This window comes from Dipodomys merriami, unplaced genomic scaffold (genome assembly GCF_024711535.1).
Source record: "Dipodomys merriami isolate MVZ:Mamm:240054 unplaced genomic scaffold, mDipMer1.0.p SCAF_64, whole genome shotgun sequence".
Lineage (NCBI taxonomy): Eukaryota > Metazoa > Chordata > Mammalia > Rodentia > Heteromyidae > Dipodomys > Dipodomys merriami.
The window spans coordinates 2960796-2988765 of NW_027206224.1; the positions used below are offsets into that span (position 1 = coordinate 2960796).

The 27970-nt window shown below is 44.1% G+C and overlaps 1 protein-coding gene and 1 long non-coding RNA gene across 5 annotated transcripts in view; one reads left to right on the forward strand and one right to left on the reverse strand.

Moving 5' to 3' along the window:
- The window catches only part of LOC138815407 (transcriptional repressor CTCF), a 56377-nt gene extending 40864 nt beyond the window's left edge, over positions 1 to 15513 (reverse strand). For all 3 annotated transcript variants that reach the window (XM_070004786.1, XM_070004787.1, XM_070004788.1), the window contains exons 1-2: positions 15351 to 15513; positions 9170 to 9285 (exon numbers count right to left, since the gene is read on the reverse strand). The gene's annotated coding sequence lies outside the window, so the exon portion shown is untranslated. The remainder of the gene's footprint in view (positions 1 to 9169; positions 9286 to 15350) is intronic.
- On the forward strand, positions 14689 to 27806 carry LOC138815409 (uncharacterized). 2 transcript variants are annotated; one of them, XR_011368314.1, is made up of 3 exons: positions 14689 to 14790; positions 23091 to 23168; positions 27675 to 27806. It is a non-coding gene; the product is annotated as an uncharacterized lncRNA (long non-coding RNA). The 2 variants fall into 2 exon arrangements; XR_011368315.1 differs by lacking the exon at positions 14689 to 14790 and adding an exon at positions 16131 to 16968.
- The last annotated feature ends 164 nt before the right edge of the window (positions 27807 to 27970 follow it).

Genomic DNA, 27970 nt, shown 5'->3' on the forward strand with positions numbered 1-27970 from the left:
GAGTTATAACACCTTTGGAACATCCCTTAGTCTTTCATCACTTGATATATGAAAAGGCTGAGTATCTATGGCAAATTTATTACTTTGAATAAATATATTACACAACATGAGAAATTACATACACAATGTAAATATGCATATATACAACAGGAACTTCTAAGGATTGGTGGGCGGACACTTCCTGGGCATCACTCCTTAGAACTAGTTTGTATCAGAATGGCTAGTGAGCTTCAAAAAATATATAACTAGCCAAATGCTAATGATTCATGCCTATAATTCTCAAGAGGCTGAAATCTGGGGATTGTGGTTCAAAGCCAGCCTGTGCAGACAAACTGGAGAGACTCATGTCTAATTAAACATCAAAAGGCCAGAAGTAGAGCTGTGGATCAAGTGGTAAAGTGCTATTCTTTTTTTTTTTTAATAATTTTTTTATTGGGATTAGGTGATTACATAAATTTCACAGTATTATGGGATAGTGATACTTAAAAGTCACAAACACATTTTAACCTTTACAGGGCAAATTGTTATTATCATGGTCTAAAAGTTTGTGAATTCCATAAACTATGGTAACATAACTACTTCCAAATCAGGTGATATGTACATTTCTTTCCTTCTGCTTAGTGTAAGGTGTTCCCACCTTCCCTCTAAAGTGCTATTCTTTTTGTCAGTTGTGGAGCTTGAACTCTGAGCGTGGGCACTGTCCCTCAGCTCTTCGGCTCAAGGCCAGCGTGCCACCACTTGAGCCACAATGCCACTTCCAGCTTTTTCTATTTATGTGGTGCTGAGGAATCGAACCAGTGTGCCTCATGCATGCGAGGCAAGCTCTCTATCACTGAGCCACCTTCCCAGCCTAAAGTGCTATTCTTGAGTACAAAATCTCAAGGACAATATCTAAGCCCTACTTTAAGTATAGGATTGGCACCAAAAAAAAAAAAAAAAAAGGAAAGAAAAGAAAAAAGAAAATAAGAAGCAGCAGGAGCAGCTGGGCATCAGTGGCTCACACCTATAATCCCAGCTACTCAGGAGGCTGAGATCTAAGGATTGTGGTTTGAAGCCAGCCTATGCAGGCAAGTCCCTGAGGCTCTTTGTTTTGGTTTTTTTTTTGGTCCGGTAGTGGAGCTAGAACTCTGGGCCTGGGCACTGTCCCTCAGCTCTTTAGCTCAAGGCTAGCGCTCTACCACTTGAGCCACAGCGCCACTTCTGGCTTTTTTCTTATGTGGTGCTGAGGAATCGAACCCAGGGCCTCAGGCATGCAAGGCAAGCGCTCTACCACTGAGCCACCTTCCCAGCCCCTCCCTGAGGCTCTTATCTCCAATAAACTACTGAGAAATGACTAGAAGTGGAGCTATGGCTCAAGTGGTAGAGTGCTAGCCTTGAGTAAAAGAAGCTTAGGAACAACACCCAGTCCCTGAGTTCAAGCCCCAAGACCAGTTAAAAACAAAACAAAAAATCATATAGCCAGAAATGATGGTACAGGCTTTTAATTCTAACATGTGGAGGCAGGGAGAATGTCAAGTTTGTAGGAGACTGTTTTAAAAACAAAAAACAAAAAGGGTCTCCAAGTAATCCTCATACAAAATTGCTGTTGACCATGCTCTGGAAGTGACTGACCTAGTATGCAAGTTAATGCAGTCTAAATATAGATCCACATAATCTTCTGTGTAAAAATTTTTTGGCTAGGTGCCAGTAGCTCAAGGCTGTAATCCTAGCAACTCAGGAGGCTGAGATCTGAGGATCATGGTTCAAAGCCATCCCGGGCAGGAAAGTCCATGAAACTTTTATCTCCAACTAAATACCAGAAAAATGGAAGTGGTGCTGTAACTCAAGTGGTAGAATGCTAGACATGAGCTGAAGAACTCAGGGCCAGCGCCCAGACCCAGATTTCAAGCCCCAAGACCAGTAAAAAGATAAATTAAAAAAAATAATTTTTGTTCATTTTTCAAATAAAATCTGTAGTCTATCATTACGTTTCTTAAAGAAAAAGTCATTAAGTTTCACTTCTTTTTTTTTTTTTTTGTCGGTCGTGTGACTTGAACTCTGGGCCTGGGCGCTGTCCCTCAGCTCTTCAGCTCAAGGCTAGCGCTCTACCACTTGAGCTACAGCGCCACTTCCGGTTTTCTGGTGGTTTATTGGAGATAGGAGTCTCACGGTCTCTCCTGTCCGGGCTGGCTTTGAACCTCAATCCTCAGATCTCAGCCTCCTGAGTAGCTAGGATTACAGGCATGAGCCACCAGCACCCGGCTTTTAAGTTTCACTTCTATTCTATGTACAACCAATATTAAATGAATTTTTTCCCCCCAGAGACCAGAGCTTGAGCTCAGGGGCTCCTATTTTTGCTTTGCTTTCCTGCTTACAGTTGGCACCCTGCCAGTTGAATCACAACTCATCTTTTTGTTAGTTCATCTTTTTGTTGGTTGTGAGGCTTGAAGTCTGGGCCTAGACACTGTCCCTCAGCTCTTCAGATCAAGGCTAGGGCTCTACCACTTGAGCCATAGCATCACTTCTGGTTTTCTGGTGGTTTATTGGAGTCTCACAGACTTTCCTGCCTAGGCTGGCTTTGAACTGTGATTCTCAGACCTCAACCTCCTAAATAGCTAGGATTATAGGTGTGATCCACCAGTACTGGGCTTAGTTCATCTTTTTGTTAGTTAACTGGAGATAAAGTCTCATGGACTTTTCTTTTTTTTTTTTTGGGTCCGGTCATGGGGCCTGAACTCTGGGCCTGGGCACTGTCCCTCAGCTCTTCAGCTCAGGGCTAGTGCTCTACCACTTGAGCCATAGCGCCACTTCCAGCTTTTTACTTTTTGCTTATGTGGTGCTGGGGAATCGAACCCAGGGCCTCAGGCATGCAAGGCAAGCACTCTACCACTGAGCCACCTTCCCAGCCCAAGAATAGCATTTTTTTTTGGTCCAGTCGTGGGGCCTGAACTCTGGGCCTGGGCGCTATCCCTGAGCTCTTGAGCTCAAGGCTCTACCACTTGAACCACAGTGCCACTTCCAGCTTATTCTGCTTATGTGGTGCTGAGGAATCGAACCCAGGGCCGCTCTACCACTGAGCCACCTTCCCAGCCCCTCTCATGGACTTTTCTAGCAGAGTGACTTTGAACCTAGATCCTACCCTTCATCTCACAGCCTCCTGGGTAGCAAGGATTACAGGGTAAGTCACCAACACTTGGCTTCAATGATTTCTTAGGTAGGAAGACAAAGTTCAAGGTATGACAGAAGGGAAAAAAGAGAGAAATGGATACAGACAAAGAAGTGAACTAATTACTTGTGGTTTTGTGGCCACTGATCCTATTGTCTCTACAACTCAGACTTAGTCACATTGGCCACTTTTTAGAATCAAAGCAATTTTTATTTAGTAAAGGAGGTCTCCTTTAAGATTAAATAAAAAACTAGTAGCTTACACTCAACAATGTACATCTGTACCAAATAGCAAAATGGTAATAAATGGCAACAATGTATTTGACAATCTAAAAAAAAGGAAAAAAGATACAGTTACTACATCAGTACCAGCTACTATATTCTTAGCTAGAAGAAACAAAAGTAATCTAAAACACAGCCAAGCATGGGTAGTTCATGCCCGTCATCCTTAGCTACTTGGAAGGCTGATAGGGAGAATTGTGATTCAAGGCTACCTAGGATAGAAAAATTTCTAGAATCCCTTCTTATACAATAGCTAGAAGTAGTGACCCATGTCTAATCATCCTATACCAAGAAGCCTAAAATATAGGTAGACTGAGGTATAGGCACATGCCTCGGCAGGATGCAATACTCAATTCAAATATTAACTAAAGCAAAAAGGACTGGATATGTGGCTTAAGTGGAAGTTTTTAAGTTTAAACAAAAAAAAAAAACAAAATTGGAAGAGCTGAGGGACAGCGCCCAAGGGCAAAGTTCAAGCCCCACAACCAACCAAAAAAAAAGAAAAAAAAAGAAGCAAAATTTTACTTTGAACTAAAATGAAAATTACTAAAACAAGGAATTTATTTATTTTATTATTATTATTTATTTTTTTGTCAGTCATGGGGCTTAAATTTGGGTCTGAGCGCTGTCCCTCAGCTCTTCAGCTCAAGGCTAGCACTCTACCACTGAGCCCCAGTGCTACTTCCAGTTCATTGGAGGTCAGAGTCTCTCGGACTTTTCTGCCTGGGCTGGCTTTGAACCTCGATCCTTAGATCTCAGACTCCTGAGTAGCTAGAATTACAGGTGTAAGGCACCAGTGCCTGGCTAAAAGAAGTAATTTATTAACTTGCTTATTTCTTAGTAGTAATAAAAGCAAGATTGGGGACTTGGCTCAAATGGTGGAATGTATGGTTAACAATCAGGAGACCTTGAGTTTAATCCCAAATAATGTTATATGGATGTGGCTATCTTCCCAGCCCCTGAACACCATCTTTATAATAACAATTTTTTTAAAAATTCAGGGCTGGGAAGTTGGCTCAGTGGTAGAGCACTTGCCTTGCATGCCTGAGACCCTGGGTTCGATTCCTCAGCACCACATAAGCAAAAAGAAAAAAGCCGGAAGTGGTGCTGTGGCTCAAGTGGTAGAGCGTTAGCCTTGAGCTGAAGAGCTGAGGGACAGTGCCCAGGCCCAGAGTTCAGGCCCCACGACCGGACCCCCACACACACACAAAAAAAATTCAGGGCTGGGGATATGGCTTAGTGGTAGAGTGCTTGCTAGCATGAATAACACCATGGGTTCAATTCCTTAGTACCATATAAACAGAAAAAGCCAGAACTGGTGCTGTGGCTCAAGTGGTAGAGTGGTAGCCTTGAACAAAAGCAGCTCAAGGACAGTGCCCAGGCCCTGAGTTCAAGCCCCAGGAGTGGCAAAAAAAAAAAAAAAAAAAAAAACACCCCCTCCACTCCGTCCCCACAAAAAAGAAAAAAGAAAAAGATTGTATCTCAAGCTCAGGCACCAGTGGCTCACACCTGTAATCCTAGCTACTCAGGAAAGTCCTTGAGACTCTTATCTCCAATAAACCATCAGAAAACTGCAAGTAGTGCTATGGCTCAAGTGGTAGTGCTAGCCTTGAGCTGAAGAGCTGAGGGACAGTGTCTAGGCTCAAAGTTCAAGCCCCATGACCACCCCTACCTCCCAAAACGAAAGACTGTCTCAGGAATCTGTGCCTCACACCTGTAATCCTAGTTATTCATGAAGCTGAGATCTGAGGATCCAGGCTCAAAACTAGCCCAAGCAAGAAAATTCTTGAGACTCTCATCTCCAAAAAAGCCAGAAGTGGAACTGTGGCTCAAGTGGTAGAATACCAGGCTTAAGTGACAAAGCTAAGGAATAAACACCTTGAAATCAAACTTCAATATAGTCCTAGGCATGCATACATGTGTGTACATATATATGTGCACAAGTGCACCCATGAAAACAAACACACACACACACACACACACACACAGAATTAGAGGAGTCATAGGTCTCTAGCTTTGGATTTAGTATTTGACTGGAATTGGAAGGAAAACTAACACAAACGAATATAAACTGTTAATTAAGATTGAGTTAATTTTAATCCCAGCTACTTGAGGAGCAAAAATTGTACCAGTCTGTCCAAAAAGTTATCAAAATTCACCTCAATAAATAAGCCAGGCATAGTAATGCATGTGTTTAACCCCAGCTACAGGAGGCACAAGTAGAAGCATAATCCAGATTATATCTGAAACAATAACATAAAGCAAAAATGACAGGAAAAAATGAGTTAAAATTTGACATTTGCTTCCTAAATTGTTTTACAGAATTTACTTTTAAGGTTTTAGACCAACCAGTCTCTGATAGTTCCTTTTTTCCTTTTAAATTATATCATCAGAATGGTCTTTATAACAACACTTCCAATCTGGTCTAGTCATCTACCAATTGTCATGTACACTCCAGTTAATTGTTATTATAAAGGTAATGTTCAGAGGGATAGGTTACTGTTTCATAAGTCAGGTAATAAGTACATTTCCTTTTGGATAATATAACTCCTTTCTCCACTCTTTCCCAGTTTTTCCCTCCTGTTCCCACCCACAACTTGTTGGGTTTTTGTTGTGGTTTTTTTTTTTTTGGGGGGGGGTCGGTTGTGGGGCCTGAACTCTGGACCTGGGGGCACTGTCCCTCAGCTCTTCAGCTCAAGGCTAGTGCTCTACCACTTGAGCCACAATGCTACTTCCACCTTTTTTTCTGCTTATGTGGTGCTGAGGAATCAAACCCAGGACCTCATGCATGCAAGGCAAGCACTCTACCACTGAACCACCTTCCCAGTCCCTCCACCCACAAGTTGTCCAGTTCATTTTCAAGACAATGAGACACATTTTTTTCTGACAGAAACACTTACGCAAGCAATAAATACCAACTTCTGTATCTCAGTACACTACAACAGGGACAAACTAAGAAACTGTTTAATGGCTCAAAAGTACTTTTTCCTGTGTTTCTCCTGTGGTGCCTTTAGAAAGAAGAATTCCAATCCCAGGTATTCACACCTCATTTTGTTAAAGATAAGTATGTGCCAGAAAATCATAGCTTGCATTCCACTAGTTAAATATAATTGTATGTAACTATATCTATGATACACACACACACACACACACACACACACACACACACACACACACACACACACACACACTCATTGGGAGGGGGCAGGAGCTAGGTTTGAAATTGCTAGGTGGGCGCTCCACTACTTGAACCATGCCTCTAGACCTAAATATTACAATATTTTAATTTCTTCCAGTTATTCACTATCCCCTAAGTTTAGAAGCTTTCCAAATAAGCTAATCCTGTGGATTCACTGTCTGGGAATATAAACAGATAAGCTAGACATGATAATTTCTTTTTTTCCCCTTGTGCTGGTACTGAGGCTTGAACTCAGGGCCTGGTTGCTGCCCATTAGCTTTTTCTGCTCAAGGGTAACACTCTACCACTTGAGTCACAGTTTGACTCTAAAAAGTCATCAGGTGCACCAGGCAGGGTGGGTACCAATGGCTCACACCTGTAATCCTAGCTACTCAGGAGGCTGAGATCGGAGGATCACAGTTCAAAGCCAGCCCGGGCAGGAAAGTCTATGAGACTCTTACCTCCAATAAACTAGTAGAAAAGTGGTGTTGTGGCTCAAGCAGTAGAGCGCTTGCTCTACTGATATATATCAGTAGATATATATATCAGGCACCAGTTGTTTACACCTGTAATCCTAGTTACCAGGAGGCTGGCTGGTAAGGGTCATGGTTCAAAGCTTGCTGGGACAGCAGACTCCTATTTCCAACTAACTCCCAAAAAGCCAGAAGTGGAGTTGTAGCTCAAGTAGTAGAGCCCTATCCTGAAGCAAAAAAGATCTGGAATTGTGTCCAGACCCTGAGTTCAAGTCCTAGAACTGGAACACACACATACATTAAAAAAGTGATCAAGGGGCTGGGAAGGTGGCTCAGTGGTAGAGCGCTTGCCTTGCATGCATGAGGCCCTGGGTTCAATTCCTTAGCACCACATAAGCAAAAAGAAAAAAAGCCGGAAGTGGCGCTGTGGCTCAAGTGGTAGAGCGCTAGCCTTGAGCTGAAGAGCTGAGGGACAGCGTTCAGGCCCAGAGTTCAAGCCCACGACTGGACCCAAAAAGAAATAAAAAATAAAAAAGTGATCAACATATTTCAAAGATCTGACATTTCCCAAACTATTAAGTCTAAATTTCTTACTAGTTCTTCAAATCAGTATCATTACTCTTTTCAGGATCTTATGAGTACAGCAGACTTTGTTCTTTCCATCTAGCAAGATACCAAGTTTGCTCATTTGTAGAACAGAAGCTTAAAGAATAATAGAGCTCTCATTCCTCCTTTCTCCCTCTACATTTACTTCTAGCACAGCTTCTAAGAAAAACTCTAGTAGTCACTTAGATGATTCATTTATATAAGCTTAGCTAATTTTAGCATTTGAAAATTTTGCCTCCACATTCCTTTTTGCCATTATACAATTTCAATTATTTTCACTTTTTTTTTTTTAAGGGATAAAAAGATGTGCCTTGTATAAGCCTGAAGAGAAACCACTTCCATAGCTCCCCCTTACCCCCAGCTGAGGACCAAACTCAGGGCCTTGTACTTGAAAGGCAAGTACTCTTCCACTGAGCCAAATCCCCAACCCAGAGAAAAAACTTTTAATATCTATACCTACTTAGTTACTTCAAGATCCTAAAGTAAGCCAGGTGCTAGTGACTCACGTCTGTAATCCTAGCTGCTCAGAAGGCTGAGATCTAAGGACCAAGTTTCAAAGCTAGCCCTGAGACTTTATTTTGTTGGTCATGGGGCCTGAACTCTGGGCCTGGGCGCTGTCCCTCAACTATTCAGGTCAAGGCTAGTGCTCTACCACTTGAGCCACAGCACCACTTCCAGCTTTTTTTTCCTGCTAATGTGGTGTTGAGGAATGTAACCCAGGGCCTCCTGCATGTAAGGCAAGCATTCTACCTCTAAGCCACCTTCCCAGCAGCCCTGAGACCAGAGGTGGAGCTGTGGCTCAAAGTAGTAGAGCTCTACCCTTGAGCAAAAGAGCTCATGGACAGAGCCCAGGCCCCGAGTTCAAGTCCCATAACTGACCAAAAAAAAAAGATTCCCAAAGCAGAGCAGACGACAACATTTATTAGGACTGTTTCAAGTTCTCATTATATTTTATAGCAGAAAATTATCAGCTAAATTGACTAGCTCGAATTAAGACAATTCTTATCCAGAATATTAATTTCTCCAAAAACAGCATTCCTTCTGTTCCTCATTAAAATTACAAATTGCCATAGGCCATAGACATTTCAGGTCATCTGCCAATAGTCAAAATACACAATTCAAAAATTTCTACAGAAAAACAGCCACAACTTCTTGGGAGTTTTCCTACACACACAATCAGATTGGAATTTAATCTGTTACATACATTATTGTTCACCTGAAGAACACACTGAGGTTGGTCTTATTTTTCTCTCTGAAACAGGGACTGTAGAATTAGACAGGTTAAGTAACTTGTCCAATGTCACTCAGCTAGTTTGTGACACTGCACAGTTTCAAACCCAGGACTCTTACTCTAAAGCTGTATAGCTCTCAATCACCCAATAACCTCTATCTCCTATACCCAAGAACTACCCATAAAATCCTCTAGTCCAGGAGTTTTCATTATTCCCATTTTTTTTTTAGAGCAAGAAATGAAAATAGCAATTACCGCTCCGTGGCTGCAAAGTTGGTTTGAGGAAGGAAAACAGAACCAGCTACGAAGTCCCTGGTCAGCAGTCCGTCTACTAGTGCATCTTGTTTTTTGTCTCTAGATCCACAATCATTCTAAAAACAAAAAGAAATAATTATATGAAATATGAATTTCACAAAAATGCACCATGCAGCATGGAATAAAATGAGAGCAAACTAAAGATTTGATGTAATTGATAAATAAATAATTAGTTGGGTTCTGGTATTACATGCTTGTAATCTCAACACTCAGGAGGCTGGCAAGTTTGAGGGTACCCTCAACAACAAAAAAGTTTGCAAAGAATTTAGTATATAAAATACTAAGAGGAGCTGGGCGCCGATGGCTCACACCTGTAATCCTATTACTCAGGAGACTGAGATTTGAGGATCATGGTTCAAAGCCAGCTCACACAGGAAAGTCTATGAAACTCTCATCTCCAATTAACCACCTGAAATCCAGAAGTGGCTCTGAGGCTCAAGTGGTAGAGGGACTGCCTTGAGATGAAGAGCTCAGGGACAGTGCCCAGGCCCAGAGTTCAAGTCCCATGACCTACCAAAAAAAAAAAAAAAAAAACTAAGAGGAAATTCATCTCATAATTAACTAGTCAACAAAAAAAGATTATTCTTTCTCAGACCAAGCTAAATAAAGTCTCTTATGTTGATAGGCAGCTTATAACACAAAAGAGGATTTGTATATTTGATCCAAGAAATTTTTTTTTTTTTTTTTGCTGGTCCTAGGGCTTGAGTACTGTCCCTGAGACTCTGTGCTCAAAGTTAGTTCTGTACCAGTTGAGCTATAGCTCTACTTCTGGCTTTTTCTGAGTGGTTTATTGGAATTAAGAGTCTCAAGGGGATTTTTCTGCCAAGGCTGGCTTCAAACCACGATCCTCAGATCTCAGCCTCCTGACTAACTAGGATTACAGGTGTGAGTCACCAGCACAAGGCTTTTTTTGGGGTGTTGATCATGGGGATTGCACTCTGGGCCTGGGGGCTGTCCCTCAGCTCTTCAGCTTAAGGATAGCCCTCTACCACTTGAGCCACAGCACCACTTCCGGTTTTCTGGTGGTTTATTGGAAATAAGAGTCTCATGAACTTTCCTGCCCAGGCTGGCTTTGAACCATGATCCTCAGATCTCAGCTTCCTGAGTAGCTAGAATTACAGATGTGAGCCACTAGTTTGTTTCTTTCTTTCTTTGGGTTATTTTGAGTCAAAGTTTATGTAGTCTGGGCTGGCCTGAAACTTGAGATCCTCCTGCTTCAGCCTCCTGAGTGCTGATGCCTGGCTTGTGTATTGATTGGTGTCCATGTATCACTAGAAACTTCAATGGGAAGAGAATTTTATGCCACTGAAAGTTCTAAGGGTGGGCCAAAATAAATATCAAGCATAAAAATTATATCAAAACCCTTGAGATATGTCAGCTGCCTATATCCAGTGACCTATCTCTGAACTCACACATGATATCACAGAAAGAACACACACAGATACTGGCAGGGATGATTTGAAGATAAAGAGTCACTTCCAGTTTTCTGGTGGTTAATTGGAGATAAGAGTCTCATGGACTTTCCTGTCTGAGCTGGCTTTGAACCATGACCCTCAGATCTCAGCCTCCTGAGTAGCTAGGTTTACAAGTGTGAGCAACTGATGCCCAGCAATTTTGCATCTTGTGGCATCTTTTACAACTTTAGGTAAATAAGCAGAATTTTCTTATGCAGGCAAAATTCTTGCAATCTTGCTCCTACAACTATTTAAACAAGTAGAGTCTTTGGGTTTCCCTGATATAACCCATTTATCCCAAATTTATTTTCTCTAGGTTTAGCTTTCTACTAAAAACAAAGTATTGGGGCTGGGAATGTGGCTTAGTGGTAGAGTGCCTGCCCAGCATAAACAGAAAAAGCCAGAAGTGGCACTGAGGCTCGAGTTGTAGAGTGCTAGCTTTGAGAAGAAAACGCTCGGGGGCTGGGAAGGTGGCTCAGTGGTACAGTGCTTGCCTTGCATGCATGAGGCCCTGGGTTCAATTCCTCAGCACCACATAAGCAGAAAAAAAAAAAAGCCGGAAGTGGTGCTGTGGCTCAAGTGGTAGAGCGCTAGCCTTGAGCTGAAGAACTGAGGGACAGTGCCCAGGCCCAGAGTTCAGGCCCCACAACCGGACCCCCCCCCCCAAAAAAGAAAAAGCTCGGGGACAGTGCCCAGGCCCTGAGTTCAAGTATCAGGACTGACAAAACAACAACAAAATAAGCAAAAAACCCAAAGATAATTTCTGGCATACAGACCCCAAAGAATAGCAATTGTGTTGGATAAGGTCTACACTATTTTTTTTTTTTTTGGGTCCGGTCGTGGGGCCTGAACTCTGGGCCTGGGCGCTGTCCCTCAGCTCTTCAGCTCAAGGCTAGTGCTCTACCACTTGAGCCACAGCGCCACTTCCGGCTTTTTTTCTTTTTGCTTATGTGGTGCTGAGGAATCGAACCCAGGGCCTCATGCATGCAAGGCAAGCGCTCTACCACTGAGCCACCTCCCCAGCCCAAGGTCTACACTATTAAGTCATCAAAATGCATAAGACTAAGAAACTGCCAGGTGCTGGTGGCTCACATCTATAATTCTAGCTACTCAAGCAGACTGAGATCAGAGAATCAAGGTTTGATGTCAATCCAAGTAGGAAAAGCCTATGAAACTCTTACCTCCAATTAACTACCCAAAACCAGAAGTGGAGGTACGGCTCAAGTGGAGGTATGGCTCAAGTGGTAGAGCTAGTACTAGCCTTGAGCAGAAAAAGCTGAGTAAGAGTGCAAGGGTCCTGAGTTCAAGCTCTAGTACTAGTACAAACAAAACCACATATAGAACAGCAGACTCTATAAAAGCAACACAGGATTTGCAGAGCATAATTCTAACCTGGGAAAACAAGCATTACTCTTGACTCAATTACAAACTTGCTGCATTTTAATTTTTAAATCTCTGTGGGCTTTATCTTAAACCTGCCACTTGTCACTCAGAAGTTTGAAAGATTGGGGGCTGGGAAGTTGGCTCAGTGGTAGAGCGCTTGCCTTGCATGCCTGAGGCCCTGGGTTCGATTCCTCAGCACCACATAAGCAAAAAGAAAAAAGCCGGAAGTGGCGCTGTGGCTCAAGTGGTAGAGCACTGGCCTTGAGCTGAAGAGCTGAGGGACAGTGCTCAGGCCCAGAGTTCAGGCCCCACAACCGGACCAAAAAAATAATTAAAAAAAAAAAAAAAAAAAAGAAGTTTGAAAGATTGAAAACATAAAATAATGCAATGAGTTACATAAGTGGATTATTTATCAATTAAAAGTAGTTCTAGAGGGAGGGAACAAGTGGGAAAGAGGGAACAGCTGATGCTATGCAAAAGAAATGTACATACCACCCAACATGAAAGAAATAACTGTATCGCAAAGCTCACAGAACTCATAAATGTTACAGACTGTGATAGACAATTTGCTCCAGGAAAGTTAGAATGTGTTTGTGATTTTAACTGAGCATCACTATCCCATAATACTGTGATTTGGGAAATTATGTAACCACTTAAACACAATAAAAAATAAAAAATAAATAAAAAGTAGTTCTAGTCCCAAGCCTAACATTTCATGAATACTGCCACATTTAGTTGCTTTTTACTTGGGAGAGGGCAGAGCAGGAACTCCAGTAGTACACACACACACACACACACACATACACACACACACACACACACACACACACACACACTAACACGGATGAGGGAGCTGAAAGTATAAGTTCAGTAGTAGAGCAAAAGTCATGAGTTTAAACCCAGTACCACAAAAAATAAAAGTTGCATAAATAAGGTTCTAATGTGGCTCCTGAGAAATTGGCCTAACCCTAGTTTCAGTTAAAAAAAAAAAAAAAAAGGATGTTCAAAAAGATGTATACGGAAGCAGATCATTATCAGGATTTACAGGTTGAGATTACATTACAGTGGAGACCTTTACCTCATAAATTAACATAGCTTTTCTTTCTTAAAAATATCAAAACAGCTGGGCACTGTGGCTCACACCTGTAATCCTAGCTACTCAGAAGGATGACGGCTGAGGATGGCAGTTCAAAGTCAGCCTAGGCAGGAAAGTCCGTAAGACGCTCATCTCCAATTAACCGCTAAAAAAGCCGGATGTGAAGCTGTGGCTCAAGGTAGAGGTAGACTTGTGCAAAAAGCTCAGGGACAGGGCTGGGAAGATGGCTCAGTGGTAGAGCGCTTGCTTTGCATGCCTGAGGCTCTGGGTTCGATTCCTCAGCATCACATAAGCAAAAAGAAAAAGCTGGAAGTGGCGCTGTGGCTCAAGTGGTAGAGTGCTAGCCTTGAGCTGAAGAGCTGAGGGACAGCACTCACGCCCAGAGTTCAGGCCCCACGACTGGACCCCCCCCCCCAAAAAAAGCTCAGGGACAGCACTCAGGCCCAGAGTTCAAACCTCAGATCCGGCACATAGACGACAAAGTCGTAGCAATGCTAGGCGTGGCTCAAGTAGTATAGCAGCTGCATAGTAAGCATGAGGCCTAGACTTCAAACCAGTGTGTATGGAGCTAACCCAGCCTTTTTTAAACTAAGGAGTTGATATATTGTACTATCCTGTACCATACAAAGGTAGTATGTTTGGAGGAGGGGAACTAAACTTCAACAATTCAACATAGGAAGCTTTTTAATGATGCAGGACGGCTTACTGACAGTAAATTTTAAATACATGCCCTAATTTAACTTCTTTTCCTGTCTATAGGAAACATGGAATCCTCACTTTCCTAGTTGATCTGTACTCAAAGAAAGTAGGAAAACTCTGTATTCGAATGTTTACTAATGTCGAACAGGAGAAATGCAGGAAGTCGGCTAGCTATTAGAGTAGTTACATTAGGCATAGATATTTATAAACCATCTGCAATGACCCAGGATTCAATTACAACACCAACCCTCATATTTCAGCGTACGGGCAAATTACCAGTTGAGTCAAGAATAAATTCATTCTGTCCTACTGGCGCTTTAGATCAGGTTGCACAATCTCGAAGGCTGAAACTGCCTATGCCTAGCCCTAGAGCATCAGGTACTAAGTATACGAAGTTTAGCGCCAGGACAATTAAAAACCGGAGGCCGACTCAAGGGTCGTCTCGATCAAAATAACCAGCCTAGAACTCCCGAATTCAGATGGTCACGTCACTTGAGATCAGAGCGAAATTGTTTCAGTCCCTTTGAGATCACTGAATGTACACAGGCTGTTACTTCTCCAAGGGGGTTAAGAGAGTGGAAGCCTGGCAGAAGAAATGCTACTTGAGGCGGAACTCGGCTTTTCTGCCAACTATGGGGTCGGCACGAAGTCCGCTCGCGCGCGGAGCCTTGGCGCGAGTTTGGGGGCGCAGCGGGGCCCGGCGGGGGCGGCGAGCGCACGTTCCCCCGCCCGCTCGGGCGGCGTCGAGGCGCGAATAGCTCAGCCAGCCTTGCAGAGGGAGCTCTCGGCAGCTCTGGGGTCCCTGTGCTCGCAGCCGCAGCAGCGCCGCCTGCGCCACTCGGCGGAGACGGAGACCAGCGGCGACGACGCGCGGACTGGGAGCGACCGCGGAGCAGCCGGGCGGCTGGGGAAGCACTCGGAGCAACCAGGTAGGTTCCGGGACTGGGTGGCCTGGAGGATGGGTATCCCGAGACGCATCGACAGGGGCCCGGACACCCACAGGGCTCTGGGACTCAGTTGCGTGCCCGGCCGCGGGAGGGTCTGAACTCTTAAACGAGTAGCGAGCAAGGAAGCCGGAGCGCGGAGACCGAGTCTCGGCTGAGGCCACCCGCCGCGGGAGGGGCGGAGGGCAGAGGGCGGGCCGCGGCAGGGCGATCAGCCGGGCCAAGTGCCGGCCTCGAGGGCAGAGACAAAGGAAGGAAAATGGAGTCGCCGGGCGCGCGGGCCTCCGCCGCCGCCGCCGCCGCCGCCGCCCGAGGCCTAGCGTGCGGCCAGGAGGCCTAGCGAGCGGGTGTGGAGTGGGGCGGCCGGGCCGCGGCGGCGGCGGCGGGCAATGGCGGCGGCCGCGCCGCAGCAGGGACGGTAGAGGGAGACAAACACCCCCCGGCGGCGGCGCTGGCGCCGGGCTACAGCCAGCGCCGACCGGAGCGGCCCCATCGTGACACCTAGAGGCGGCCCGCGAAACCTCCTCCACCCTGGGCCCCCTTACCTCCGCGCCACACCCCCCGCGGCGCCCGTTCCGCCGCCGCTCCACCGCTCCGGCCACCCGGCGTCCCCGGCCAGCTCTGCGCGCCCGCACCGGCTACTGCTGCCGCCACTGCCGCCAAAGAAGCAGCTCCGCGCACGGTTTAATCGCTCCACAAGCTCGGACACAAAATGGCGGCGGTGCGGTGCAGTGCGCCTGCGTCGGCGCTGCCGGGGCCGCGGGTGCTGATAAGGGAAGGGACGGGTGGGGGGGCCGGCCGGGCGGCGAGTGGAGGGCGGGGGAGGAAAGGTGAGGGGAGGGGTTGGCGCAGGGCAGCATGGGAGGCGGCCCCGGGCGCCAACTTTCAAAAGCAGGCGCGATGGCGTCACGGGACGCACCGCGAGTCGCGTCGTCACGCCGCACGCGCCCTCCCGCGCCCTCGCCCGGTCGCGCGTGGACTTCGCTGGCGTGGTGGCGTCCGGTCTTCCGTTGGGTGGGGCTTCCTGGGTGGGGACCGTCGTCTCGGGGCCGTCTCGGATTCCTGCCTGTTTGACCTGGTTCCCAAACTGCTCTCTCCGGCCCTCTAAACCCCTTAGGAGTTGGAGGAGTGGGGGTGGCTAGAGGAAGCGCGCGCGGGGCCGTCTGTGGGACATGGGCGGCTCCTAGGCCCGGCCCCGCCCAGTCTCCGCCCTACTGGGACCCGCCCGTCAACCGCGGCTCAGTGGCCCGCCACCGAGTGAGGCCCAGCGGGTATCTGTGCGTTGCTGTTTCTCGTATGGAGTCCAGTGCTCTCGAGTGACTGCAAGAAGGGCTGTGTTTGCCTAGAGGCTTCTGAAGATCTCACTCCCTAGAAAAAGAGTCTCCTGAAATCGGGTCAGAGGGAACCAGGGCCTACTCTGGGAGTTCCCAGGCGACTTCAGCCTGGAGAGATAGCAGAAGACCACTTGAGTCTTGTGCACTACAGTCACCTTTAGCGGAAAGGAGTTTTGAGTATTTGACGCCGTGTAGTTTCTGTTTTAAAACCTGCCTTTCTCATTTCTCGTCTTTGCCCGGGAGCTGTTAAGTTCCCGGTGGGTGGAGTCCTTTGGCTCCTCCCCCTCCCCTGGAAGTGCCTGCGGACCCCGCCCAGCCAGACCTTGAAGTTAACGGGGCCGATTGCCAGGTGTTGTGGTGGCTCCCGAAGGAGTGTCTTTTAGTGTTTTTACCGTAATGCGGCTTAATCCTCAACTCCCTTTCGTTAGACTCATTCAGCGCCAATGGAGATGCTTTTCCTCTATTCAGCTGATTGTTCTTGTGAGAATATTGGCCCAATATTGATATACTGGGGTCTTTTACCCACAAAGGAAAGAGAAATGTTTTCGAAAATGTAAAATCTCCAGAATTGTAGGTGCTGGTAACTCGATGAGAAGTTTTTAAACTCGGTGACTGGATTTCAACCATAGTGCGGTCTGTCAGCATATGATCCTTGACTTGAAGAAAAGGAAATTCTAAGAGCAAATCAGTTGTGGAATCCCAGGGCAGAAGATTCTGGTAGTGGGGAGGCTTCAGCTGGCTAAGGGGTTGAGAGTTCTAATCTTGGACCAGAGGCGTAGCTTGTGTTGGATGACTGGAGAATGTCTTTGGTGATCTTGGACAGATTCAGGTGGGTCATACATGGATGTTAATCTAACTAGAATGGGATAAAAAATGAGCAGAAACACGAGAAAATAGAGACAGTACATGTAGGCAACTTGAGAGAAGATTTTCAGTGAGGTAAGCACAGAAATTTAGGGATAGTCAAAAAGGATGTGAGGTGTTGTAAAGGGTTTTTGCCTCTTCCATGCTAGGGATTAAACCAAAGACCTTGTGATGCTAAGTAAGTTCTTACTACTGAGCTCCAGAGATATTTAAGACAGTATGTTTTTTGAGCTCCCCTTCCCCCCCCCCCCCCCACCAGTCCTAGAGCCTGAACTCGAGGCCTGGGCACTATCCCTGAGCTTTTTTGCTCAAGGCTAGTGATGTACCACTTGGGCCATAGCTCCACTTCTGGCTTCTAGTCATTAATTAGTGATAGAAGTCTCACAGACTTTACTGCCTGGCTGGCTTTGAACCACAATCTTCAGATCAGTCTTCTGAGTAGCTAGGATTACAGGTGTTAGCCACCAGCAACTAGCATCTTGAGCAGGTTTCTGCACTGTTGGGAGTGATGTAATAGGGAAGAAAGATGAATGGCACAGGAGAGACGTTTACTTGACCTCTAAAGGATATAAGGGGGCTGGGAAGGTGGCTCAGTGGTAGAGCGCTTGCCTTGCATGCATGAGCCCTTGGTTCCATTCCTCAGCACCACATAAGCAGAAAAAATAGCCGGAAGTGGTGCTGTGGCTCAAGTGGTAGAGTGTTAGCCTTGAGCTGAAGAGCTGAGGGACAGCACCCAGGCCTAGAGTTCAGGCCCCATGACTGGACCCCCCCCCAAAAAAATAAAGGATATAAGGAAATGGGAGAAGAGACCTTGGATAGGATGCTTCCTCTAATAATAAGGGTATTAGATGGATGCAAATGCAAGAGAAAGAGAAAACAAGTCCTTTGTAGGGGCACTGAGTACCCATTTCATGGTTTATGGTTGTGATCTTCAGTTTAAACTAGATGGTTCAGTGGGTGTGTATGTGTTTCCCATTAACTTTCAGCTACTTAAGTACAGATATAACATGACCCAAGTTTTCTCCTCATTCCAGTTGCTTGCCCTAGATGAGATACTATTCTAGAAATGTGTATAGTATTTGGAAAATTTACATATGACCTCCCTTTTTTTTTTTTTTTTGCTGGACGTGGGGCCTGAACTGTGGGCCTGGGCGCTGTCCCTCAGCTCTTCAGCTCAAGGCTAGCACTCTACCACTTGAGCCACAGCGCCACTTCCAGCTTTTTCTGCTTATGTGGTGCTGAGGAATCGAACCCAGGGCCTCATGCATGCAAGGCAAGCACTCTGCCACTGAGCCACCTTCCCAGCCCGTCCCCATTTTTTCTAGAAGCAAAATTATCCCATTTGTCTTTTTTTTTTTTTGGTCGGTCGTGGGGCTTCAACTCTGGGCTTGGGGGTTGTCCCTCAGCTCTTCAGCTCAAGCCTTAGCGCTCTACCACTTGAGCCACAGCACCACTTCTGGTTTTCTGGTGGTTTATTGGAGATAAGAGTTTCACGGGCTTTCCTGCCCGGGCTGGCTTTGAACCATGATCCTCAGATCTCAGCCTCCTGAGTAGCTAGGATTACAGGCATGAGCCACCAGCGCCTGGCTCCCATTTGTCTTTTATGTACACATGTTAAGTCTCAAGTATAAGGATAAGGTGGATTTAAAAAAATTTACCAGCCGGGCACTGGTGGCCTGTAATCCTAGCTACTCAGGAGGCTGAGATCTGAGGATCTCGGTTCAAAGCCAGCCCGGGCAGGAAAGACCGAGAGACTCCTATCTCCAATAAACCACCAGAAAAAACCGGAAGTGGCACTGTAGCTCAAGTGGTAGAGCGCTCGCCTTGAGCTGAAGAGCTGAGGGACAGCGCCCAGGCCCAGAGTTCAAGACCCACGACTGACAAAAAAAAAAAAAAATTACCAAACATACTTCTAGGATATTTGTGTTTTGCATTCTCTTTGCTAAAAAGAATAGAGCCTGGTACACTTTAGAACTTAGATAACAATAATAATGCTGACTTGGGTTGGGAATGTGGCTTAGTTATAGAGTGCTTGCCTAGCATGCATGGTTCCATTCCTCAGTACCACATAAACACAACAATCCAGAAGTAGTGCTGTGGCTCAAGTGATAGAGTGCTAGCCTTGAGCAAAAGAAGCTCAAGTACAGTGCCCAAGCCCTGAGTTCAAATCCAGGACCGGTAAAAAATAAAAAAAGTAATAATAATGCTGACTTGCATTTGAATATTTTGTTTATGGATTGGGGATGGAACTTAATGGTAAATGACAGCTTAGCATGCACAAGGACCTGGGTTTGATCCTAACTAGTCCAATTAAAAATAAATCTGTCACCAGACACCAGTGGCTCACTCCTGTAATCCTAGCTACTCAGGAGTCTGAGATGGCTGAGATCTGAGGATCACGGTTCAAAGCCAGCCCAGGCAGAAAAGTCCCCATGAGACTTGTAATCTCCAGTAAACCACTCAAAAACAGAAAGTGGTGCTATGGTTCAAGTGGTAGAGTGCTAGCCTTGAGTACAAAGAGGCTCAGAGCCAGCATCCAGGCCCTGAGTTCAAGCCTTACACCAACAAAAATAAATCTATTTGTGACTCAAAGCTGTATCTCAGCTTCTTGGGAAGTTGAGGTTAGGGGTATCACAACTTGAGAGAAGCCTAGGCAAAAAGATTTCAAGACTCGAACCAATTTTTTTTTTTGGGTCCGGTTGTGGGGCCTGAACTCTGGGCCTGGGTACTGTCCCTCAGCTCTTCAGCTCAAGGCTAGCACTCTACCACTTGAGCCACAGCGCCACTTCCGGCTTTTTTCTTTTTGCTTATGTGGTGCTGGGGAATCAAACCCAGGGCCTCATGCATTGCAAGGCAAGTGCTCTACCACTGAGCCACCTTCCCAGCCCCTCAAAGCAATTTTTTTTTAAAAGCTGGATATGGTTGGAAAATGCAAGAGTATGTGGCTCACAGTCCAGGCCAGCCGGGTCATAAGACCCTATTTGAAAACAAAAGCAAAAACAAGATGGGATATGTCTCAAGTGGTAAAGTGTTTTATCTCAAATCATCTTAAGAATAACCTACAAGAATATCTCTTTTTAACGTGGGCAAATATAATGTAGTGTCTTTGAAGAGAAACAAACCTCAACCGTATTTACCCAGTGTATGAACTATATTTACAACAGTTTGACCTCTGAGGCATGTTAGAGCTAGGAATGGGGTCCAAGCGGCCTTTGGAATCTGCTTTCTAAAGATGAAGTGCTGACCTAAATGGGCTAAGAAAAAGCTGAAAATCACTAGGAAGGAATAAAAGGATGTCTTTCTTTTTCTTATAGGAAATCCTTATATATTCTACTTTGTGTAATCATCTCCAAGAATCAAAGAATGAAAAGCCAAATAAAAAATATTTCAGGCTGAAAAGAAACAAACAGTGTTTGGTGCATGTGGCTCATGCCTGTAACCCTAGCTACTCAGGAGGCTGAGATCTGAGGATCATAGGTCAAAGTCAGCCCAGGTAGAAAAGTACCCCTGAGACTCCAATTAACCACCAGAAAACTGGAAGTGGCCCTGTGGCCCAAAGTGGTAGTATGTTAGCCTTAAGTGAAAAGGCTTAGGGACAGCATGCAGACTCTGAGTTCAAGCCCTACAACTGGCAAGGAAAAAAAAACTGAGAGGGAATGGTACTATGATGAGAGCCATTGAAACAGTTCAGATAATAAACATAGGAACTAGGAATGTAGCTCAGTGGTAGAGCAATTAATTGCCTAGCACGGATGTAGCCCAGTGGTAGAGCAATTAATTGCCTAGCACGGATGTAGCCATGAGTTTGATCCCTAGAACTGAAAAATAAGGTGAATTTGTTCCTAAATAAGCTACTTAAGAAAAATGAGAGCCCATTCTGTGATTTGTTTCAGTCAGGTGCTGGTGGTTCATGCTTGTAATCCTAGCTACTTAAGAGACTGAGATTTGAGGATTGAGGTTCAAAGCCAGCCCAGGCAGGAAGGTCTGTGAGACTTATTTTCAAGTAACTAGCAAAAATTAAAAAATTAAAAAATTAAAAAAATGGATCAAATGGTAGAGTGCCATCCTTGAGTGAAAAAGCCAAGTGAAGGCATGAGGTCCTGAATTCAAGTCCCAATACTGTCATGAAAAAGAAAAGGAAGGGGGCTGGGAAGGTGGCTCAGTGGTAGAGCACTTGCCTGGCATGCATGAGGCCCTGGTTCGATTCCTCAGCACCCCATAAGCAAAAAGAAAAAAGCCGGGAGTGGCACTGTGGCTCAAGTGGTAGAGCGCTAGCCTTGAGCTGAAGAGTTGAGGGACAGTGCCCAGGCCTAGAGTTCAGGCCCCACGACCAGACCCAAAAAAAAGAAAGAAAAGGAAGGATAATTTCAGATGCTTGTCCTAAGAAGGAATAAAGGTTTGCTCTTTTTCCCTCCCTCCCATACACACACACACACACACACACACACACACACACACACAAATACATGTTTGTATGTACATATGCGTGTGTGTGTGTATATATATATATATATATATATATATATATATATATATATATTTATGAACTATAAACTAGTCCTTAGCTTCACAGACAGGACCAGAAACCTAAAATGGTTTATATCCTAAGAGCAGATTCCTCAAGAGTCAGGTGCTGCATAGCTTGATGGATAATCAGAATGCTGCTTTACTGGCAAGTGGACCAGTACCCTCATGCTGGCAAAAGGCATGCTGTTGGTCTGGGTGTGTTGTAGTTAAGTGATTAGAGCACTTGCCTAACATGGGAGAGGCTTTAGGTTCAATACCCAGTACTGGGGGTGGAGGTGGGGAGGGAGAATTGTGATTTTCCTATAGGCGAACAATCTGAGAAGGCAGATTACTAAAAAGCTTTTATTGAACCATTAATTAAATTAAAATGTTAGTTATATAACTTAAACATTTACTGTCACCTTGTCTGGATGGAGTCAGATTGTCTTGGATTCAGGTCTTGTCTTAGCGTCTTAGTATCTCTATGATCTTAAGTAAATTAGGTAGCAACTCAAATATAGATGTCTAAAGATGAATAATTGTATTTGACAGTGATTAGGATTATTAAAGAAAAACAAAGCTGGCATAACTGTAGGTATCGTAATTATATAATCAATGTAAACTATTATTATGTATTTTTGGCTTTCCTATCCTTACTCTCAACTTTACCTTCTGATATATTTCATCATTCTTGATTCATTTAGAGAATCAGTTACTTTATTTGGGGGGGGGGGCGGGGTCCTGGGGCTTGAACTCAAGGCCTGGGTGCTGTCCCTGAGCTTATTTTTATTCAAGGCTAGCACTCTACCACCTGAGCCACCATGCCACTTCTGGCTTTTTCTGAGTAGTTTATTGAGTAGTAGTTTATAAGAGCCTCCTGAACTTTCCTGCCATGCCAAGTGTGGCTTAGAACCACAATCCTCCAATTTCACCCTCCTGAGTAGCTAGGATTATAGGTGTGAGCCATTGGTACCTAGCAGAATCAGTTACGTATTCTCTTTATTTAATTTGTTTTATTGGTGCTGGTGGTGGGGCTTGAACTCATTGCCTTGTGCTCTTGCTTATTATTTTCACTCAAGGCTGGCACCCTACCAGTTGAGGTACACCTTCAAACTGTGATCCTCAAATCTCAGCATCCTAAGTCTAGGATTACAGGCATGAGCTATTAGCGCTTGGCTAAAACAGTTAAGTTTGACTAGGATTTCCCTGGCCTTGGAAACCTTTCTTTCCTTCTTGTGCTGTGTTTTTCCAAATGGCTATATTTCTAAGGGCTTTCTTGACTCTCTTACCTCCCTATTTTTGTAGTACTGGGGTTTGCTCCAAGCTCACTTGGTTTGCTTTCTTGGCTGGCACTCTACCACTTGAGCCATGCTTCCAGCCCAGTGTTTTATGGTTATTTTGGAAAGGGAGTCTCCAAATCTTTTCTGCCTCAGCTGGTTTTGAACTATGGTCCTCCATATCTTAAAGGCCTCTTGACTAGCTGTGGAATATAGGTGTGAACCATTGGGGCCTAGCAACCCCTTTTTATAATTCCATATAAGTCTTGCATAGTTGTGATCATTTACATGTTTTGTTTTTTAGACCTTCTATACCGGAGAATCAACAAATGGAGGAAAATGTGTTTTCTACATAATCAATGGGAAGAATCTAAACTTCAGTGTAAGGCCTAAAGTTATACATAAATACTCCTGTTCTATAAAGGACAAATGTGAAATATCCAGTTTAGCAAATACCTTCTTCTTTGTCTTCATTTTTGTCTTCTTCTCCTTTCTTCTTCTTTCTTTTTCTTCTTCCTGGAGATTGAACTCAGGGCCTTGTACATGCTAGATAAACATTCTACCTCTGAGCTACAGCTATACCCTAGTTCAGTACATATTTATTGGATTCCCTAGTGTATGTAGCTTTAGGTATGAATATTTAAAGATGATTTAAGATGTGTTAACTAGTAAAAGTGGTTAAGAAAAATAGTGGAAGGATATTTGTAACAGGAAGAAATGAACTCACAGAAGGAACAAATCATTCTCTAATAGTATCTCATCTCAGCTGAATCTAAAGTATTGCCAAGGCATCACGAGGCAAGAGAAAGGCATGTAAGGTAAAGAGCCATCCATGATGAAGGGCATAAAATTATATAAGAGTTTGAGGACAACAGATCATCCCACATCACTGGGCTAGGAGTAGAATAGGGACACTAAACTTTATAAAATGTTTGGAAAGTTTTCAGTGTCTACTGATATCAACTGCCAAGACCAACCACTTGCTCCTAACATTTAAAGACTTCCACATCGTAGCTTGCCCAGACCACAGGAATTTTTTTCCTTATTAATGTCTGCTTTCTTTAGACCCTTATGAAAGCTATATTTGTCTTTCACATTTCAGCTCAAATGACTTTTAAAGTTTTAAAGATTTTACCTAGAACTATATCCTATGCTTAGGAAGCAGGATAATTTTTGTTTTCATCTGTATTTTCCAAACATGCATTGATTATACTTCAGTAATTCATCACATCTGTACATTTTTTCCTTCTTTTGTGCCAGTCCTGGGGCTTGAACTCAGGGCCTAGGCCCTATCCCTGAGCTTTTGTGCTCAAGGCCTGTGCTCTACCACTTTGAGCCACAGTGCCATTTCTGGCCTTTTGGTAGTTAATTGGAGATAAGCATCTCATGAACTTTTCTGCCCAGGCTGGCTTTGAGATCCTCAGATCTCAATCTTCTCGAGTAGCTAGGATTACAGTCACTGATGACTGCAGAAATACATTTTTCATTTTTGCAAGATACCTTCATGTTTGCCTTTTCAAATGATATCCACAGTTCTATTTGATAAGCCAGGCCCAGTTTTGTGCTGAATTCAAGAAATAAACCTGGAGTAGTGGCATTTGCCTATATTCTCAGCATTCAGGAGGAGACAGGAAAATTATGAGTTCAAGGCCTGTCCGTAAGGCTACAAAGTGAGTTCTAGGATAGCTTAGGGTATACAACATGACTGTCTCAAATTTCTGAAAGTGATGAAAATGAAGTCCTCCTCTAATATAAGCTAATAAACATATAACAAATATAAGCTAATTAAAAGTGCTGAAAAGGAGGGAAGGGAGGGAGGGAGGGAGGGAGGGGTTGCTCAGTATCCTCACACAATACTTGGCTATGGCCTCCTCCCTCCCTCCTTCCCTCCCTTCTTTCCTTTCTCCCTTCTTTTCTTCCTTCCTTCCCTCCTTCCTTCCTTCCTTTCTTGCTTTCTTATTTTGAGATGAAGTCTCGTTATATTACCCCAGTTAAATCTTGAACTAGACTCCAGTGGTTCTTCCACCACAGACTTCCAAGTGCTGAAATTATAAGTGTACTCAGCTCAACATTTTTATTTTTATAGCAGTTCTCTGGAGGGGATGCTTCACCTCTAAGCCTACCTTGAATGGAGGAGAGAGAACTATCAGATGAGTTCTAGGTCCCCCTACTTCCTGTTCCCTGCCACTCTTTTGTTTTTAATATTGGGAAATAAACACAGAGCCTCAAGTATGTTAAGCATGTGTGCTTCTCTTGAATCATACCCTTCCAGTCTCCTACTTTTTCAAATTCTATGTGATTTTTTTTTTAGGGGAATGAAAAGATTTCTGTCCCTAAATCAAGTTGATGTCAATTGCTTCAATTCAAAGGGCTTTAGTGGTAGAAATTTAAGGCAATTTGGACAGCAGATTACAGTGGTATTTGAATAATGACTAGTTAATCTATTGTAAGTGTTTACTGACAAACTACTCAGGACCAAGGTTTATGCTTTAGGCTAGGTAATAATGGAGAAGAATGATGTCCCTAGGGGGAAATGTTTTGAATTTCCAGACTTCTCCATTGAATATGTTATACTTTTATCCTCAAAATGCTTTCAGGTTGCTTTTGAAATAAGACAAAACCATCCTGTGAGGAATTAGATATAGGGAGCCAAAAGTAGACAGGTTTTATCAGTACTCATCAAAAGACATTTTTTGGCCACTTACTATGACTACTCACCAAGTAGGTGGCCTTGAGTACCAGGGCTAAAAGGGAAATGCAGTTGGGTGGTACACACCTGTTATCCCAGCACTCAGGGGATGGGAGGATAAAATGTTCAAGGACAGTCTGAGCTACTTAGGGAGACCTTGTCTTCAACATGGGGGGAAAAATGAGAGAGAGAGATGCTGTCTGATCAAATGCTGTCTGGCCCTATGCCAGATGCACTGAATTTGAACCACTAGGGAAGTTCTGAGGTGATCCTTAGAACTAGGTAAATAGGAAAGACCTAACCTGATTTTATGTGTAAGAACTATCCACAATAGGCAAATCACAGAGACAGAAAATAGATTAGTAGTTGTCTGGGACTGGGAATAGGGTGGAGGAAAATGCAAGGGCCTTGGGAATAATAGCTAAGAGATGCAATTTCATTTTATATTAATCTTACTTTATTAAATTTTTGTATTAACTTTAGATGTGCAAAGGGATTTCAATGCAATTTTTTCCATTGATGAAAATATGCCAAAATTGTAGTGATAGCTATATACCTTTATGAATATGTTAAAAGCCATTCAATTTTATTTATTTATTTGCCATGCTAGTGATCAGATCCAGGGCTTCGTACCTGCTAAGCAAGCACTGTACCACACAACTACATCCCCAACTCTTTTGTTTTTTATTTGTTTTTGGTGATACTTGGGTTTGCACTTAGGATCTCAATTTTTCTAGACTGAATTTTACTACTTGACCACACCCCCCAGCTCCACAGCCCTTGGATTTTTGAAACAGGGTATGGCTGTTAGCTTGGACTGGCCTTGAACTCACAATCCTCCTCCCTCAACATCCTGAGTGTTGGATACGAATGCATAGATCTTAATTATGCACTTTTTTTTTTGTTGTAATGGGGCTTGAACTTAGGGCCTGGGCATTGTCCCTAAGCTCTTTTGCTTAAGGCTAGCATTCTACTACTTTAAGCCACAGTTCCACTTCTGGTCTTCTGGTGGTTAATTGGAAATAGTCTCACAGGGCTGGGATTTAGCTCAGTAGCAAAGCACTTGCCCAGCAAGTACAACATCCTGGGTTCAATCCCCAGTACCAAAAAAGAAAAGAGACACACACAAAAAAAACTTTCTGTCTGGGCTAGCTTTGAAAAGATATCTTTAGATCTCACTCAGCTTTTTGAGTAGCTGGGATTATAGGTATGCACCACCAGCATACAACTAATTATACCTTTTTTTTTTTTTTTTTTTGCCAGTCCTGGGGCTTGAACTCAGGGCCTGGGCACTGTCTCTGAATTTCTTTTGCTTAAGGGTAGTACTCTATCACTTTAGCCATGGCACCATTTCTGGCTTTTTCTGTTTATGTGATACTGAGGAATTGAACACAGGACTTCATGCATGCTAAGCAAGCACTCTACCACTAAGCCACATTCCTAACCCATAATTATGTACTGTTAAATGGTTGAGTTGTTTAATATGTGAACTCTCAATAGGGCTGTTTAAAATGCCCAGTCATAGAAGTACATATCTGTAATCTCAGCTACTTGAGAGGTAGATATCAGAAGAAGTATGGTTCAAGACCAGACCAAGCAAAAGGTTAGTAAGAGCCAGGCACCAGTGTCTCACCCCTGTAATCCTAGCTACTCAGGAGGCTGAGATCTGAGAATCACATTCAAAGTCAGCCCAGCAGTAAAGTCTATGAGACTCTTTAAGACTATGAATCTCTCTCTCTCTCTCTCTCTCTCTCTCTCTCTCTCTCTCTCTCTCTCTCTCTCTCTCTCCTCTCTCTGTCACACACTCAACAAGCTGGACATGATGGGACATTTCATGTCTAGTTGGGAGATGTAGGTAGGAGGATCTTGGTCTGAGGCTGGCCCCTGGCAAAACCACAAAACCCTCTCTGGACAAAAAACAAAAAACCTAAAGTTGAAAAGGGTAGGGGGCATGGCGCAAGTGTCATTATGAATGATCTCAATAGGACATTTTAAAGCTGGGGGTACAGATGAAAGTCACATTCATATACATGGCTGGGGTTCAGCAAATTGTACCCACACACCAGGCACAGAAACACACAAGGAAGGCACCCCCGCTGTGTGGGCGAGACAAAGAAGCAGTCCTCTCCTTGTGTGCCAGCCCATCTGCTTCTTTGCCTTTACAAACATGTCTTTTCTTTCTTTTTTGTTTTTTTTTAGGTTCTCTACAGCTTTGAAAACATGAGGAAGAAGAATGAGAATTAAGAGGAAAGGTAAGATTGGAAGAGGGCAAGAGGAAGGGAAACTGAAGGAAGCTCCAACAACCAACAATAAATTGTATCCTGGACCACATTGCCTGGCTTTTTTTTTTTTTTAACAGTATGTACATATCAGTTTCCTTTAGGCAAAGCCCTGAAGATGATGACTAATGCATAGCTGTGGCTTCAATGGATGCCAATGATAGGGCACTTCTCAATATCATAGACCTTAGAGGCCTACTTCCATCTGTCCCTTCA